The sequence below is a fragment of the Octopus sinensis genome, linkage group LG9 (genome assembly GCF_006345805.1).
Source record: "Octopus sinensis linkage group LG9, ASM634580v1, whole genome shotgun sequence".
Taxonomy (NCBI): domain Eukaryota; kingdom Metazoa; phylum Mollusca; class Cephalopoda; order Octopoda; family Octopodidae; genus Octopus; species Octopus sinensis.
This window is the reverse complement of record NC_043005.1, coordinates 66372455-66382318: the sequence shown is the minus strand read 5'-3', so window position 1 is coordinate 66382318 and position 9864 is coordinate 66372455. Positions and strand designations below refer to the sequence as shown.

General features: G+C 35.5%; 1 non-coding gene across 1 annotated transcript; it reads left to right on the top strand.

Moving 5' to 3' along the window:
* The first annotated feature begins 1170 nt into the window (after nt 1-1170).
* Trnag-gcc lies at nt 1171-1241 on the top strand. The gene has a single exon. It is a non-coding gene; the product is annotated as a tRNA-Gly (tRNA).
* Nucleotides 1242-9864: the final 8623 nt, after the last annotated feature.

Here is a 9864-nt window from a genome sequence, read left to right as displayed (position 1 = left end):
ACCTCTAAAATATAGACAAAATAAAAACATAAAATTGAATTAATTAACAGTGTATTAATGTGTCCCATTCAAATTAAGCATCACCTTCGAGGACTGTTAAAGTAAGGAAGTGTATAAATGCGAATACATTTGCAAAAGTATGGAGATTTGTAATGAGCAATAACCCGAAAATTGAAATGTAATATACACTGTAAATAACAAACAAGACTGAACAACCAGAAATCATTGAAAGTGGCACAACAGGATGTACCATATAAAATAAACATAGCACTTTACAAAAGAAAACACACTTGAAACGACCATCCCAGCAATAAATGGCTCCCCCCAAATACAAAGATATACTGCGGAATCTGTAACACAGGAAACAAGACATTACAGAACTATACCTAAGATTTTAAAGGATATAGAAAAGCATTGACAACCCACTTGAAGTATTCAATCAAATACTCATTTACAGATCTAGCAGATCTAGTTGGGGCTAAAGACTACAGCAGGGGTCACCACCACCCCCTGTCGGAGCCTCGTGGAGCTTTAGGTGTTTTCGCTCAATAAACACACACAGCGCCCGTTCTGGGAATCGAAACCGCGATCCTCCGACCGCGAGCCCGCTGCCCTAACCATTAATTTCGTTATATCTATATTCCACACCACATAAATACATGAAAACAGAACACGTACACTGTCATGGAGGTCACGAACATATCCGAAGTGAATTGTCGAGTTGACACGGAAACAACCAAGATCTTGTTATGGTTTTCTCGAGTTAGAACGAAGGAACGCCTGTACCTGTTTCTAAAGTAACAGATATAAAAAAAATGCGGGTAATTCGAATTTACCATTTCTACTTTCACCAATATTTAAACAAATATACCGTATCAGCCATTAATGGAAATGAAAAATTATCGCTTTTAAATAGAGGTGTGTGAATGGAAGCATACAGGCATCATAAACACAATCATAAGGAAATCTAGATAATTCCAGCCAATGCACGTAAATATAGAAGAAGGGCCTGTTTATGATAAACGTTAACAGAACAGAATAGGATCAATATATTACAGTATTTCAATAGATTAGAATACTGATAACTTTCTGTGAAGAGCTAGCAGAAAACTTTTAGCTTGTATATTATTATATACTTATATATATTTTATGCCTGCAGCAGAAGCAGTTGCATCGGTGGTTCAGTGGTAGAATGCTCGCCTGCCACGCGGGCGGCCCGGGTTCGATTCCCGGCCGATGCAAATTATGGTTTTTCTTTTTTTTCTCTTTTAGTTGTAGGCATAGCTGCATAGCAAAGAAGATCTTTATGCAATCACAGGGTTTCGATTTCGGTCTCTCATCGCGGCCTGACTAATACGTTTATAATGAATTTGGTTGACGGAAAGTGTATGAAATCCCATTCTGTATATGAAAATCTGTATATCCTTTTGTGTTTGCAAACACTGAATGACGGGTGTTAGGTTGCTTAAGTGCTTGTAACTTTGCAGTTTGGCTAAAGAAACCGATAGAATAAATACCAGACTTTAAAAATTAAGTATTGTTCCCATTTTCTCGACTAAATCATTCAGGGTGATGTCCCAGTACAGTTGGTGTGCAATGACTAAAGCAAGTGAAAATTGATAAAAGATTCTTGTCGCGTTACCGATTTTAAACTAATACATGCACATACGCGCACACACACATATATACATCGTCAGTAGTTCATAAATCCAAAGGAAAATAACACTCTGAAGCAGTATTTCCCAACCTATTTCCCCCCAAGCACCACTATAACATTCCAGAAAAATGTTTGCCATATCGGTGGTTGAAAAAAATGTAGAGGTATAGTATATCTGCTGTGAAAAAAAGATTTCCACAACTCCATGACCTACAAAAAATTTAAAAAATGGATCCCATGCCCCACTACAATTTTCCTTAGGCCCCACTGGTGGAGCGTATGCCCCACGTTGGGAATCACTGCATTAGGGTAGTAACATATATTTTAGGAAGTTAAAAGTTATGGTCGGTCATACTGTGAAACTAATGGTTACTCTATGACCGACCATAGCTTTTAATTTCCTACACACACACACACACACACATGCACACAAACACACACACACACACAAACAAACACATACGCACACACATACACGCATGCACAAACACACAGTTTTGTATATCGAGATTGTTGAAGGTCAATGACTTGAAATATACCAAAAGCGCTTATCTCCGATGACAGCAATATAAAATACCCTTCTCTATGTTAATGGTTAATGTAGGCTGTTGAAGTATGCGCAGTTTTTCTCGGAGGCATAGTTGGCACTTTCGAGCACTGCGTGTGTAAGGCGAGATCATGTCATATGTCATCTATAATCCATTGGATGTCAGTTTAGGTGTAACTGTGGTCTTCAATCTCAAGATGAATAGGGACTAGCTGTTCTTCTCCTTCCTTCTGAAGAAGTACATATGAAGAGAGTATGTGACCTTAGAATTATTGGTCATTATGACCATTTAATAGCGCGCAATACCATCGGTTAGTATGAAGGTTCTCTATAAACTATGGCCTTCGTTAGGCAAATCCCTCCCAGTGGACATCTGTATAGATTGCGAAAGTTGCATGTGGGAGTGTGGAATGGACATTGTGTGGATGCTTGTTTGTTCAACGCTGGAAGTGATATTATGTAAACACGAATAACTGATCTTAATATTATGTGAAAAGCTTTATATCAATGGATTTCCTGGAAAATTGCTTAATTAAAATTAGGAAGGTTCTAGCCATAGTAGAAGCTTATATGAAATTATCTTTTCGTAAATTTCTTAGGTTTGGAGAAGTAGTTGCAGGTTCTCCATGTACACAAACATAGCATTAAAACAATTCTACTAGAACCTCTTATAATCAGGTGGTACCCTCTTAAGCATCTCTTTATGCGATGGTAAGTTAGTAATTTTTTCTGCTGATACCTGTGACCAAGTTTCTGATAACAACAGGAGGATAGTCGTTTGTGAACGTAGACAGTTTCCTTGTTCAATGCTTCTTTTTTTGTGTTTGTTTTTTCTTTTGCAGGGGTAATATTTCTCCGTTTCGAGGTCCAGAGTAGAATCCAAGAAGTGAAATATTGTTAAGTTGGTGGTGAAAGTAGTGGATAGACAAAACACTTTAAAATTGTTCATAACAAATAGTCTGGACTCGTCCAGTGTGTAACCGCCCATATCGTTATATATGGCCAGGCCATAGTCCTTGTATAGTACCGAACTGTGAGTTTGTGTATATTTGCTGAGATTATCCAGGATGAACTGCCCCATGAAGTCAACACCACCACTCCCATTCAACCTATCCAAGTGGATAGGTTGAATTGTGTGCCACCATTCGCCCAGTATATATAATCGAGAGTAAGACTGACTTCTTAGTGTTTTTCAGGATTTTGATCTCATGGTCACTGATCATGGAGAATAGCTTAACAAAATCTAGAGGCTTTAAAGAAAAAGATTTTGATATTGAACGGTAGAAATCTATGGTATCAGAGAGGTATAGAGGCTGAAAATTTACTCTCGATGCCACATATATAATACATACTCAAAAGCTCAGAAGAAACTCTATATATTACATTAAAGGCAGTGAGCTGGCAGAAACGTTATCATGCCGGGTGAAATGCTTAGCGGTATTTCGTCTGCCGTTACGTTCTGAGTTCAAATTCCGCCGAGGTCGACTTTGCCTTTCATCCTTTCGGGGTCGATTAAATAAGTACCAGTTACGCACTGGGGTCGATGTAATCGACTTAATCCGTTTGTCTGTCCTTGTTTGTCCTCCCTGTGTTTAGCCCCTTGTTGGTAGTAAAGAAATAGGTATTTCGTCTGCCGCTACGTTCTTAGTTCAAATTCCGCCGAGGTCGACTTTGCCTTTCATCCTTTCGGGGTCGATGAAATAAGTACCAGTTACGCACAGGGGTCGATATAATAGACTTAATCCGTTTGTCTGTCCTTGTTTGTCCTCTCTGTGTTTAGCCTCTTGTGGGTAGTAAAGAAATATGTATTTTGTCTGCCGCTATGTTCTGAGCTCAAATTCCGCTGAGGTCGACTTTGCCTTTCATCCTTTCGGGGTCGATTAAATAAGTACTAGTTGCGCACCGGGGTCGATATAATTGACTTAATCCGTTTGTCTGTCCTTGTTTGTCCCCTCTGTGTGTATCTCCTTGTGGGCAGTAAAGAAATAAGAAACACTATACATTACATTATGTAATGTCATTATCGACAAGCAATATGAAATTGTCCTAACATATAACCATAGACTTAAACGTTCATTTTTGGAATTTAGAGGAAACATTTGGCTTCTGCTATTCTATCAATCTACAGATTACTCAAAAATGTACTAATTGAGGGATTTTCATTATCGTTATTAATATGATTACGAAGGCAGCGAGCTAGCAAATCCGTTAGCTCGTCGGACAAAATACTTCATGCTGAGTTCAAATTCCGCCGAAGTCGACTTCACCATACATCTTTTCGGAGTCGGTAAAATAACCATCATTTGAACGCTGAGATTGATGTAATCAGCTCATCCCCAACTCCTCTGAACTTGCTGGCCTTGTGCCAAAATTTAAAATTAGTATTAGTACGATTATATTGTTGTTTAACTAAATTATGTAATTTCATAATAATTTGCATGTGTGTAAAAGTATTTGGTTAAAAGTGTAAGAGCTATAGGATAGCTCTCTTTATCATGATGTTCTGACATATATGAACCTGCGAGACCTACCATGAATATGGCATGTATTTCCATTGTTACCATACGTGAATAGACATATTACGATTTATAGAACTATGTAGATCGGAACGATCAAACTTAATAATGTTCTCCCAGGACGTTATATATCGTTTATTTTTCTTTAGTATATACTTAAAATTCTAAATGAATGGGTATAGATATAGAAAAAAAAAATTATATGAGTGCATTCAGAGGTTTATAAGTGGAGTAGCTTGACAAAATATACACTCATGAGAACGAAAAGTGTAACTGTTTGTCTAAATAGATATATGTCCGTAAATTAGTGTCAAGTAAATGTATGTATAAAGGTGCGTGGAAGTAAATATTCTTGATTTGATAGTCTCACTTAAAGACCTGTAGAGGAACTGTGACAAAGTCCGGTATGAGTAACACACACAAGGGGCGAGTAATTGCTCAAATTTATTATTTTACGACGTTATTATCTTAGAATGTTCGTTTATTTTCCTAAAAGTCGGGACAAATCTGTCTCTTTATTTTTTATGTATTTTAAATGATTTAAATTTGGTATTTTTCTCATTTGAATGTCTTTGAATTTCCCTGTTGTTCTTCGTCAGTCGAATGTTAAAATTATCATAATGGTGTGGGTATTAAAACAAAGAGAAACTGAAGGTGATCTAGTTGTGCTGTGGAGTCTACTCACCCGAAGACGTGCGTTTATGTAGCTATTGTTGGATCGCATTAACATGTATAATATATGGAACATTCAACAATTACCAGCTGATGCGTCAAAACAATTGTAGGGATTTGTAATAAAGCATGTTCATTCCATCTTCTCGTCTTAAAATTCTTTTATATATGTATGTATATGTGCGTACGCGCGTGTGAGGTGTGTGGCTTAGTGCTTAGGGTTTTTCCCTTATGATGGTAATATTGTTATTTCGATTCCTGGACTAGCAATGCGTTCTGCTCTTCAGCAAAATACTTCATTTCACCAAGCAAACATAAATAATCCTTCGACGGACCGTCGGTTTTATGAACCAATGGCTCGAGAACGGCCATTGATTCTTTTATTTATATATATATATATACACATACACATATATAGGAGCAGGAGTGGCTAACCAACCACATGGTTCCGGGTTCAATCCCACTGCGTGGCATCTTGGGCAAGTGTCTTCTGCTATAGCCCCGAGCCGACCAATGCCTTGTGAGTGGATTTGGTAGACAGAAACTGAAAGAAGCCTGTCGTATATATGTATATATATATATATATATATATATATATATATATATATATATATGTATGTGTGTGTGTTTGTGTGTCTGTGTTTGTTCCCCTAGCATTGCTTGACAACCGATGCTGGTGTGTTTACATCCCCGTCACTTAGCGGTTCGGCAAAAAGAGACCGATAGAATAAGTACTGGGCTTACAAAAAGAATAAGTCCCGGGGTCGAGTTGCTCGACTAAAGGCGGTGCTTCAGCATGGCCGCACTCAAATAACTGAAACAAGTAAAAGAGTAAAGAGTAAAAGAGTATACTCATATGTTTATGCTTATATTTACACACACACACACACACACACACTTATATGTATGTATGTATGTATGTATGTATGTATGTATGTACGTATGTATGTATGTATAACTGTTTGTATGTATATATCAGTGTGTGTCTTATATTTCTCCACATGATAATTATGCACTTTCAAACGCAGCCCTGTATATATTACCTTTTTCGAAAGTATTTCTCTGTTGTAATACAATGATAGTCTGACAAGCATATATAGACATAGAAATGCATGCGACAAACTGACACACGGACATGCACAAATATATGTGTGTGAGAGAATGGATGGGTTTCTGTTGACATATTTTTACACTATAGAGTGTCATTGTGTTTAAATGTAAGTTAATTAAAGAAAGAACCTGAATTTACTTAGACGATACGTAGAAATTTAGAATGTTCATGATGATAGTGAGAGAACCAGTAAGAGAGATCGAAATAAATGCTGAGGAATAAAGCAAGATACGTATTGTGTTGATGAGAGGAAGATAAAGAGGAGAATGAAAAGAAGAGGAAGGGGAGGTGGATGAGGCAGTAGAAGAAAAAGATGAACAAGTGTAAGTGAATGCATGAGAGGTTGCAGTAAATAAGGTAGATGCGCTGTTAATACACGAGACAGGCTTATAAATATAACAATTAACTTGGAAAACTACTTCTCAAGTGCCTAAGTTCTTTTAGTTTTATTTATTTACTATTCGTATTTGAAATATTACACTGACAAGCAAAAAAAAAAGAGAAGAAAATTACGAAAATGAAAGTAGGTTAAATAGAATGTTAGTTGTAATATTATAAAATAATATTTATAAGATCCAATTTGAAATAAATACTTATGCTGCTACACAAGAAAATATATAATAGAAAATTAGTTTCGTGTATTTTAGCCAGTGTTCGAGGAGGTAAAAAAGTCATTGAAACAAAATACTAATCGAAGTCTAATTAACTAAACTGAAACAATCGAAAAAACTTGATCGAGACGGATATTTATCCGTGGACTTAGTTTTCTTTGAACATTTTGTTTTTTCTCTTAAAATTGATTAGCATCAGAAACTTGTCTGGATGATTTTTAGCATTGTAGCTCTTTCTTTTCTCCTTTCCGTGTTGTTGTAGTTGTTACTAAGGCGGAGAGGTGGAAGAATCGTTAACATGCTTGGCAAAATATTTAGCGGCATTCCGTTCGTATATACGTACTGAGTTCAAATTCCACAGTGGTCGACTTTGCGTTTCATGCTTTCGGGGTTGATAAATTAAGTACCAATGAAACACTGGGTCGATGTAATCGACTTATTATTATTATTATTATTATTATTATTATTATTATTATTATTATTATTATTATTATTATTATTATTATTATTATTATTATTATTATTGAGTGAGAGAGCAGTGCATGCTATCAAAGTGACACTGGGGTAAAATATACGAAGCCCAATATACCCATCATGACTACCCGTCTGATAAGGGTACACCAGGCACATGCATCACAACTATGTGTGCGCGACATGGTGATCTCATATCAAAATAAACAGCGCACGACCTTGCAGGTGGGGCCCAGTTAGAATTTCCTTCTGGTCGAGTTGCCCATCCCGCTCAAAAGGTCCCTGAATAAGGATTGTTGAAGGATGTTGAACGAACCACCCATGTTTCTATAGGTTAATTATCCAAACCTCCAAGAATTCCTTTCAACACACGGCTATGATGGTCCCTCACTACTTCTGCTCATGCTCAGAGATGCACGTATCGTCAGCCACTAAGGGACATGGTGAACTGGTTATGGTCAAACAACTGACAAGCAAATCTGTGGTATTAAGCAGAATATTTGCTGTAGTCCATCTTTTATACCAAGACAAAACAATGTACATGATAACACTTCCAATCAGTTAAAACCAGAGGCCATGAGAGCCACTGTCTGGTACTGCATCAGGGAATTTATTATTATCATTATTATTGTTGTTGTTGTTGTTGCTATTATTAAGGTGGCGAGCTGGCAAAATCGTTAGCACGCTGGACGAAATGCTTAGCAGTATTTCGCCCGTCGCTACGTTCTGAGTCTAAATCCCGCCGAGGTCGAAGATATAAGTACCAGTTACGTACTGGGATCGATGAAACCGACTTATCCCCTCCTCCAAAATTTCAGGCCTTGTGTCTGTACTAGAAAGGATTATTATTATTATCATAATTATAGTTGTTGTTGTTTTTGTGTAGCTCTTTACACTCGTTCTTGTTAAAGCTCCTTACACCGTCTCTTCGAGTAACGCAGAGTTCAAATCTGCTGTTCATCTTCTTTGGATCAATGAAATATAATACAAGTTGTGCACAGGTATCGACGTAACCGTCTTGCCCTCTCCCCTCAAAACTGCTGGCTTGTTCTAAACTTAGAACGAATTATTTTTATACTCACTACCAAGTCAGCGAGCGAGTTTAATCGTTACTGCGTCGGACAAACATTTTAGTGGTATTTCTTCACGACTCATTACATTTGAGTTCAAACTCCTCCAAGACCGACTTTCTTTACATCCACTCAGATCGATGAAATGAGTACCATTGTAGCAATGAGACTCATGTAATACATTGTTCTCACACTTAAAATTACAGGCCCCGTACCAAAATTACAAAGTATTATTATCATTATTATTATTATCATCATTACTAATCTTCTTCTTCTTCTTCTTCTTCTTCTTCTTCTTATTATTATTATTATTATTATTATTATTATTATTATTATTATTATTATTATTAGTAGTAGTAGTAGTAGTAGTAGTAGTAGTGGTAATAGTAGCATTAGTAGTAGTAGTAGTAGTAGTAGTAGTAGTAGTAGTAGAAGTAGTAGTAGTAGTGGTAATAGTAGCATTAGTAGTAGTAGTAGTAGCAGTAGTAGTAGTAGTAGTAGTAGTAATAGTAGTAGCTATTAGATTAATACTATCTTTCTAACAACGCTTTATTAATAATTGATGTTATGGACTCATTTACATAAGCAACTAGCTACTACTACTACTACTACTACTACTACTACTACTAATAATAATAATAATAATAATAATAATAATAATAATAATAATAATAATATAATAATAATAATAATTATAAAATTATTATTATTATTACTATTATTATTATTACTATATTATTATTATTATTATTATTATTATTATTACTATTATTATTATTATAATCATCATCATCATCATCATCATCATCATTATTTACGAAATATGTATTTTGATATTTTGTTGTAAATAGTATATGTCAAAACCAAACGTTTTTTATTCAATACATTCCCTTAACTCTCAAAAACTTGAAGAAAAGGTAAATAAATTATATATATATATATATATATATAGAGAGAGAGAGAGAGATTGATAGATAGATAGATATAGATATAGATATAGATATGTAGATATACACATATATGTATGCGTGTGTAGGTATATGCACCTATATATGTATGTATGTGTATGTATAAGTATATGCGTGTATATGTATATTTGTGCATATATGTATGTATATGTGTGCGTGTGTATGTGCATGTGTATGTATATACATATAAGTATATACTATATATGTATACATTATATATGTATATAAATATATATATATA